Source organism: Cibotium barometz, chromosome 21 (genome assembly GCF_041138505.1).
Source record: "Cibotium barometz isolate CiBa-2024 chromosome 21, ASM4113850v1, whole genome shotgun sequence".
NCBI classification, from domain to species: domain Eukaryota; kingdom Viridiplantae; phylum Streptophyta; class Polypodiopsida; order Cyatheales; family Cibotiaceae; genus Cibotium; species Cibotium barometz.
Window position 1 is genome coordinate 24,299,100 of NC_141066.1, and position 9,296 is coordinate 24,308,395.

A 9,296-nucleotide genomic window follows, 5' to 3' on the forward strand; every position below is an offset into this window, starting at 1 on the left:
ACAAATGGACTACCATTATTTTCAAAATATAACACTTCATACTATGTGAAACTTTTAAGTCTATATAGTATCTACTATTTTAATTGTTTTTTGTGCTTTACAACTAGAAAATAGTTTGTTTTTGTGACCAAACATAAAAAGCTTCTTCAAGTGCCATAACTAATTATAGTTTGAACCTCATGATTGACTTGGCATAAAAATTCCTAAATTATAGTTTGAACCTCATGATTGACTTGGCATAAAAATTCCTAACTTCTCAACGGTGTATTAACACGTATGTAGTAGGGGGGGTAGACTCATTCCTTACACACCAAGATATTAAAGTAAGGTATACATATGGTAAACCATTGAACATGATTGCAAACAAAATTACAAGTCACCAACATTTGGTGAATGATAAATAAAAATGAACTAACACAATTATATTGGGAGCAAGGTTTGGGATGGAAAAAACAAGCATCTCTTTTTTGAAGAATGGGTGTGATGAGGTTATTACTCCATGTCAATTGCTCAAAGCCCCCTTTTGCAAAGGATGTGTAGTGAAGGATTTATTGTTTGAGGGATGGGTTCAAAAAGTTAGTCTGGATCGTTGGCTCTCAACAAAAAAAGCCCAAGTTCGAACCATGTCCCTGAATAGTAAATCCTTCAGTACTACCCACACTTCGAGCAAAAAGAAAATGATGTTGAAGCCTAATTTATAAGTTCGCAATGGTGTATTGCTTAGTGTTAAAATTGCCTTATATACAAATGACTAGTGTTCACACTTCGCCAGGCCATAAGCAAGTATATGATCATCCTTGTTCTTACGTTGGTCTTCAAGAGAGGAGGACACTTGTGCTTTGGCGGTCTTCCCAAAGCTTCATGGCCACACTCATCCTCTTTTCTATGTCCATAGTTAGAAGGTCCACTTCTATATCCTTGGCCTTAAGCTCATTTTGTGCTTTTGTGAGAATCTCTAAAGTTCCTTGTGTGGACCTTTTGTAAGCCGGCGTGGGCTTGGTGGCTACTAGCAATCACTTGCTTTTTGGGCCTCAAGGCATTGCTATACCCTTCTTTTCACACATTAGTTGACATGGTTCAGAAGTTGTGTGATATTGGTCTTAAGGTTCGGCATGATGCCCCCTACTTTGATATATACCTATAAGAAGTTATCTCTACTTGCCACTGTTGCGTGACAAGTGGACGAGTGGTGATCAATGCAAGGATACAACTCAATGATGCAAGCAGGAAAACAAGTGACATTCTTCTTTAGGGCTCTTGTAGAGAGTTCCAAGTTGTAGATGAGTGTGGGAGTGGGCTGAAGAATAATCCCACATGGGAAGTTTTGGGAGTTTTAGAGTTTTTGTATAAAAAGTGGCTCATTTGAGAGCTTATGTACACTTTGGGCTAAGTTCATGCTAGAGCTCCTTTGAGAGAGCTACTCTCCCTCTTCTCCATAGAGGTGAAGACTCTTCTCTCACCCCATCTACATCTTGTATGAGATAAATCTCTTCATTGAATCAATAGCAATGTCATGAGTCTTTTCTCATCCTCTTCTCTAATCATTTTACTCTTATGCATGCTTTTAGTATTTCATTTTTTAGTATGTGGATTGATTTGAAGCTTTCATGGAAGCTTGATGCTTGAGAATGTGCATGCTTGTAGGAAGATAGGAGTGGAGTGAGGTCTTTCTCTTTGCTTGTGTGCATAGTGAATGTGTCCCTCTTGCTTGTATTTGTGAATGAATGGGTGTGTAGGAATGAGGGCAAGTTGAGCTTGTGTGTGTGCTTAGTCTAGTGTCATGTGATGGTAGCCATAAGCATTCTCTCCATCAAATGGATAAGCTTTTGTGCACCGGTACGGGTTGAATCCCTAGCTCCAAAAGGGATGCAAGTCCCATTGGATTGAGACGTGGATCATACCACTCTTGCTACAAGTGAGAGAGTTTTCTGTCTCTCCATTGGCGCCGCTGCCGGGGAGAAGACTCAAATCCGGTTGAGAGTGTGTGGAAACCACCACTATTTCCTCTTTTGGTTGCAAAACCATTGAGTGATTAGGTTAAGTTCGGGTGTGCGATCCCGGTGTGAGTGGATAAGATTAGGATAAGAAAAACCCATTGAGCGGTTGAGGTTTCTCCTACATTGTTTTTTATGTTTTATTGCTTGTATGCTTTTTCAAGTACCGTTCATTATGCTTACCTTCATTGTTTTTTTGTCATTTCATGCTTTCATGCTTTTTTTATTGCTTGTATGCTTTTTCAAGTACCGTTCATTATGCTTACCTTCATTGTTTTTTTGTCATTTCATGCTTTCATGCTTTTCGCTAACATGTAATTAGTAAAAAATAATAAAAGAGGTGCTGAAGGCCGGCAACAAGAAACTGGGCGGCTGCAGGGCCGTTGGAGGGCGGAAAGAGAAGTGGCCGCCTGGCTGTGAACGTGGCCGAAAATAAAAGCAAAAGTGGCCGCTGACTGTGAAAAAAACAAAGAGGCAGCAGGCGTGGAGACTGTGAAGAGTGGCCGCGTGGAGAGTGGCCGGTGGCGTGGAGGAGACTGACCGTGTGGAAGCGTGGAGGCAGCTGGCCGGCGAGAGGCAGCAGAGGCCGGCGAATAAGAAAAAGGGCCGACAGCTGCTAAGCCGGCGAGAGGTTGCAGTTGTGGAGGCGACCGGCAGCTGAGGCCGGCGAAGAAGAAAGAGGAGGACCACAGCTGAAAGTGAAGGGCAGGCGAGGTGGCGCAAGCACTTGCAGCTTAGGCGAAGGAAGGAGAAGGCGCAGAAAAGGCGGCTACGGAAGGCAGAGTGGAGAAGAAGCTATGTGGAAAGCGTGCAAAGAGGACAGGCTGCAGCAGTGGAAGGCGACCGTGTGGAAAGAGAGCGAAGGAGAAGGCTGTGACAAAGTGGCCGCGAGAAGATGTGAAGGCGGCTGCAGTTGGCAAAGGCTGGAGCGAAAGTGAAGGCTGCAGGATAGAGGCAGCTGCAAGGGAAGCATTGAAGGCGCACCCTCAGCAGGCGCGGAGAAGAAGGAGCTGGCGAAGAAGCATTGAAGGCGAGAAGGCGCACCCGCAGCGAGAAATCCGGAGCCGACGCCCGGACGCGATAAGGCTTAAAAGGTTAGTATTTTTTTAATTTTTAATTTTTAATTTTTTTAAATTTTCATGTTTTTGTATTTTTTAAAAAAAATAAAAAATATAAAAGAAAATAAAAATAAAACAATAAAAATAATTTTTTTTGAAAAAAGAAGAAGAAGACGAAGAAAAGAACAGAAGAAAGAAAAAAAATAAAAAAAATAAAAAATAAAAAAATATATAAATTATGTGTTTTTTTAGGAGTCCATATTCCTTGCATATTCTGTAATTTTTTATTTTTTTCAAATTTTTGTTTTTTTTTTGCATAATTAGTGTAATTTGCATTTTTTAAAATTTTTGTAAATTTTTTTGCATAATTAGTGTAACTTGCATTTTTTTAATTTTTATAATTTTGTGCATAATTAGTATTTTTTAGCGTAATTCATAATTTTTGGGTAATTAAAAAAAGAATAAAAAATAAAAAATAAAAAAATAGGATAGGTATTTACACACATATTCAGGTTAGTTGCATTTAGTGGTTAGGTAGGGTTTATATATATATATAAAACGAAAAATAACCAAAAAAAATTGACCTTATGCACTTGCGGTCGGGACGTCACATAGACACTGCCATAGGGCCTAGGGCACCTTCTAGAGTACCTACGCAGGAAAGTGGGACCCAATCGGTAGGAAATTTGGCAGATAGTGCTGAAACCTTTTCCGAATCCCAATCTGATACCCTTTCCAGAACAACTAGCTCATTGTCCATGGACAATCTAGGGCCGTCAAATAGTCATCCCTTAGCCCCAAATAGGACACCCACAAGATCTTTTAATCCATTTGAAGCCGACACCATGGGGTTAACACTCAATGTGAGACTTCAATATGTCTACACGAACGCTCAAGGAGCTGAGATCTTTAGGGATCCACAACAACGGTATCTTGTTAAGATCGCAAACTTTTTCTCAGAAGTTGATAGAGCACCTCTAGTCAATGACCAGGATAACATGTACATGGGTGGAGATGGTGTTCGCTACGAAGTCACCTATCATCCAGAGAATGTAGACAAATTAGGGGAGCTCTCTAAAAGCGAGTTCTTAGACTTATCAAAGCTTTCCAGAGCAAGGGAGTCTAGAGATGATTGGCTCATTGAGCCGGACATGCTTGGACCATCCAATGCTGCCCAGTCCTCAAAGCCATCCATAGATGATTTACTTCTTGTAGATCTAAATTTGGATAGGGATAGGAAAGACAAGAGCAAAATGGATCAGGGGGCTGAGAACCAATGGGAGTTTGTATGACAAATTCCAGTGACAAAGGTCTTACAGGATGACCCACTTCAAGAGATCTAGAAGGACTCTTTAGAGGGATATTATGCCACAACTAGATTGCCAGAGCTAGATCTTCCTCTAGCACTTGTGGTGGTAGTCGAGAAGCTTGTAGGACACATGAACCGAATCGTTGATAAATGGGCCAATGAATACCGAACCTTAGATTGGAAGGAGATTCGGGAGCTCACGTGGAAAGGACAACCATTATTCATGGAAGTGTTCTCAACACATACAGCTAAACCAGGAGAGACAGCCTTTCATGGAGAAACTGCTGCTCCTCCCCTACGAGAGTTCATTAGAGAGGGACCCTCAACATCAAAGTGGACCACTGCAAGTAGCCCAACTCTAGCACCAAGATATTATCCTACACCAAAAGTGCGACCACAGATCACACCACAACAACGTTACTCTCACTATGACAATCAGAGGATAGGGGAGCCAACTCGGCCTCCCATAAATGCACCTCCTGAAATGCGGGTAACAAGATCTTTGGAGGGGGTTGGTGAGGTAGGTAATAGGGAACCCACACCAATTTGGGATGCATGTGGACCATCCTACCAAAGAGAGGAACAATTCCCACTGAGAGTGAGAGGCCGTAGGCCCTATGATGAGTATTCAAGACAAGTAAGGCCATCAACTCTTCAGAAACTGGTAAAGAAGTACGAAGGGTCAGGAGATCCATATGACCATGTAGCAGCATTTAGGCAAGCAGTTCAAGCTGAGCAAGTGACTGACAAGCATACTCAAATTGAAGGATTTGGGCTCACTCTTGAGGGAAAGGCCCTTGCTTGGTTTCAGGCACTAGAGGCTTCAGACAAATCTTCTTTACGAGTTCTGGAAGAGAGATTCATTGCTGCTTTTTCCTTGATGGGGATTCAACATGACACAGTAGCAAACATCTACTCTTTCAAGCAAGGCGAGACTGAGAGGGTTAGAGACTGTGTAAATAGAATGAAGCAGTACATTAATCGTTGCCCAAAAGATGAGAAGCCAACCCAGAGTCGATTAATTTCTCTCTTCTTAAAAGGACTCTTAAAAGGACTCAAAAATTCAACACTACACACACATCTCTATGCAAAGAAGCATACAAATTTCAATGAGTGTTGCCATGATGCTATGGATTTCACCGATAACTTCAAATTCCAAGATGGTACTGGCCCTAAGGTGAAACCTAGAGATCAGTGGGGTGATGACCAAAGTTCAGGGTCTAGTGCGCTAGTAAATCCAGACCAGATAGCTAACCTAGTACTAAGGAGATTGGGACAAACCTATCACCCATCCATGCAGCCACAACAACAGCAGCAGCAGTGAATGAGGAGTGTACTACCTACAGGTCCTCATCTTTGTGGAGCATGTGGCGGTAACCATAAAACTGAAGAATGTAATACCTTTTCTCCTCTAGTCACAAACCAACCCACAAAGAAGTGGTGCCAGGCCTGTGCTTGGAACTTTACCCACACCACACAGGAATGTACTCGCATTGCAAGAATGAGACAGGAGCGTGAGCAGCAAAGGGGTGGAGTGACTCCACAAATGCATCAACAGTTTACTAATTTTGAACGTAAGCCACCGATGGCACAAGAGCAAGCACGACCTGTTCTTGGTGCTCAACCTCCTGCTCCTGGGACTGCTCCTGTGAGGGTTGTTGACTACGACATTTCAAATATGTGTAGAGACTTGGTAAACCCAGGCTATGTGGAGGAGGAATATGCATCATATTCATCCATGGAAAATCTCTTTGAAAGTCTCGCATATCCAAGCCAAGCATTGGGGGAACAAAATTCTTTGTTTGATGTTGCTAGGCGGCTACCAACCTAGGACTCCAGGCCCCTCAGGTCAATGGCAGCAAAGGAAAGTAGAAGCCAAACTAATGGGCCCCTGTTATGAGTGCGGAGAACCCCATTGGGCTCGTGATTGTCCACATCACTCAAGGCAAGCAGCTCGATCCAATACAACAGTACCACAGTTTCCACTAATTGAAAGATATTGTCTAGGGTGTTGTGTAGAACACTTCCCAAAGGATTGTTTGCTGAAACCACATGAGGAAGGCACCTCTCAACCAAAGGTCTCACTCAACTTTGTAGGGGCAGTTCCATCACCACCTTCATCAGAGAATGAGGATGTCGTGCCACTTAGAGTCATGACTAGATCACAGACATGAAATGCCGAAATGCAGACTGATGAGACACCTTGAACTAGGGATGCAAAGGCAAATCTAGTGGACAAGACCCTACATTCCAATATAAAAAGGACCACTAGGAGGAAAAAGAACCACAACAAGCAAACTAAGAGTGCATCCACTAGTTCTCAAGAAGCCTCTAAACAAAACATGAGGGATCAAGCTTTTACATCCCAAGAAGTGCATGAGGAGCATCAACCTCAACCTGGGCCTAGTGCTAAACAAGATGAGGCTAGTACGACCGAGGATAGTTCTGGGGGTTCTGTTTTTTTGGATAAGGTGAACGAGACTCTAGATGCCATCATTGATGCTCATAGAAGTCGCATTGCAGCTTTATCTGAGCTACCCAAGAAGCTTCAAGAATACCCAAACCCTCGTGAGGAGAAGATCAATCTAGCTGTACATCAGCAACTCATTAGGGAAGCTCAATCAATACTTGAGGGACCACCTCCACCCAGCCCTCGAGGCCCAACCTCTCTTAAGCCAACATTAGAAACCATACCAGAAGTGTCATCAAGTCGGGAAATGAAAAGTGAGCTCATCTCACAATCTCATAGCGAGAAGTCTACACCAGTTTGCCACCCCATTAAAAGAAGGTATTCTGCCACCACCTAGCCTTGCCTTCCCATGCAATGATGAAGTTATTGATGCTAACGAGGACATGGCAAATGAGATGTGGGCAGCAGTTCATGAGAAAGTTAATGAGAATATGTCCTCTATTATTTCACCTCCATTCTCTGAGGTGGATTTTACCAGGGGCACAGAAAACAACTTTAGATGCCCAAGCATCCAGGAGGAAGTTCAAACAATTGTTTCTCCTAGAAGTAAGCATACAATGAAAACCTTACCATCATATTTGGGAGAATATGAGAACTGTTCTCAAACCTTGAGGATACCCTCCATGCATAAAAGGTTGATAAAGGAGATGGATATGGGTATCGTGCAAGCTATTTTGTCAGCACCAGTGGCTTGTACCTTACCTTTGCTTGATTTGATAAAGCTTCGACCTGAGTTGTGGAATGATATTGCCACATGTTTGTCAGAGCAGGTATTGCTACAAAAGGGTCACCATCAGTGTACTATACACCCTGAGACAAAGCATGTAATGCCAGTTCCTATCAACAAAGTAGGAAAATTTTGTGAGGACGATCAGGGAAATGCTACCCTCCCATTAGAAGTGCGAAAAGTAGCTTCAACTGCAATACTTGATAGTGGTGCAGGAGTGGGCATTGTGACAAGGTCCATTTGGGAAAAGTGGGGCAAACCAGCTATTAGGAGTACCAGGATGCGCTTGCAGCTAGCAGATGGAAGCTTAGAACATCCCCTTGGGCTACTTGAGAACATATTGGTCACCACATGTGGGATTGAATATGAGCACACCTTTGCAGTAGTGGATTTTGGAAAACATCCAAACTATGAAGTGATATTGGGTAGACCATTCATGCGACAATTTTAAATGATTCAAGATTGGGGATACAATTATTTGTACCTCCGACATGATTCTGTCATCACAAGGGTCAACCTAAAGAATCACTCATATCGTGATGTAACAAGGTCTCCAATAGATGAGTTTGATTCTGCTTCATCTGAGGGCTCAAGAGTTACATTGTCAGATGGGCGAGAAGATCTGTGGATGTGTGGAGCCTCATGTAGGGATTTCAACACCGAGAGACTTAAGGGTAATCGAAGTGTATCAGATGAGGCATACATTCCACAACCCTTCCCTGAGCACTTAATTGATCCACTAGAATGGAGTCATGTCCTTACAACATTATCGACATGTGCTTTACCTAAGCCAATTCAATTTTGTGACTCAGATGGATATGACATTATTCCTATACGAATGGTACCTTCTAGATGTTTTGTACTATGGGGATGCATCCACAACAGCACTGCATGTAGAGGAAGTCTCAGTGGAGGATTTAACACTCGAATCTGCTAATGATGCTGATAAGGAATATGGATGGGACTCTAATTTTGATAATGATGTGATAATCCCTGAGGAAGAGTTAGGAAAGGCACGCCTACTCTTGAGAGGAAGGGAGGTTCAAGTAGAGATCCCTCGAAGCCGACCTAAACGTAAATGATGTAAGAGCCATAAGAGAATCCGTAAACAAGATGAGAGGGAACGACGTGAGAGAATACAAAAAGAAAAGGAGGAGTTTAAGAATGAACACTCTCGACCACCACCTCACTTCTCAGGAAAGAATGGATATCTATACTATGTCCAAGCACAAGATAGTATCAAAGACCAAGTAAAACGATCAGATGGATTCCAACCAGGAGAAAAGCTAAAAATTGTTAGCAAAAATCGCAAAAAAAACGAAGAAACAAAAACCAAAACCAAAACTCAAGTCTAAAACCGATTCAAAAGAGAATGTCGGAAGTGCAAAGACAACGGTTGAACAAAAAAATTTGATGCAAGATTGCAAATGAGAGCTCAAAACCGCATGGTCTTCAATGAGTGACGACTCAAGTGGACAAGAACAAGGTCTCAATGTTCCCCCTAACTTCACACAGTATACTCTTCAAGATCGGAAGATTGTTCTTCAACAGCCCATGCGACAAAAGCCAAGCGTGCCAGGGGTTTCATATGATGGTCCAGAAGATGCAAAAAAGATTGATATCGCTAAGCCAGGAGAAGAGCCTCGCTATGTGTGGATTGCCACAGACTTGTCCTTAGATGAGGAGAAGTTATTAATTCAAACAATAAAGGAGTATCGCGATGTTTTTGCTTGGAGTT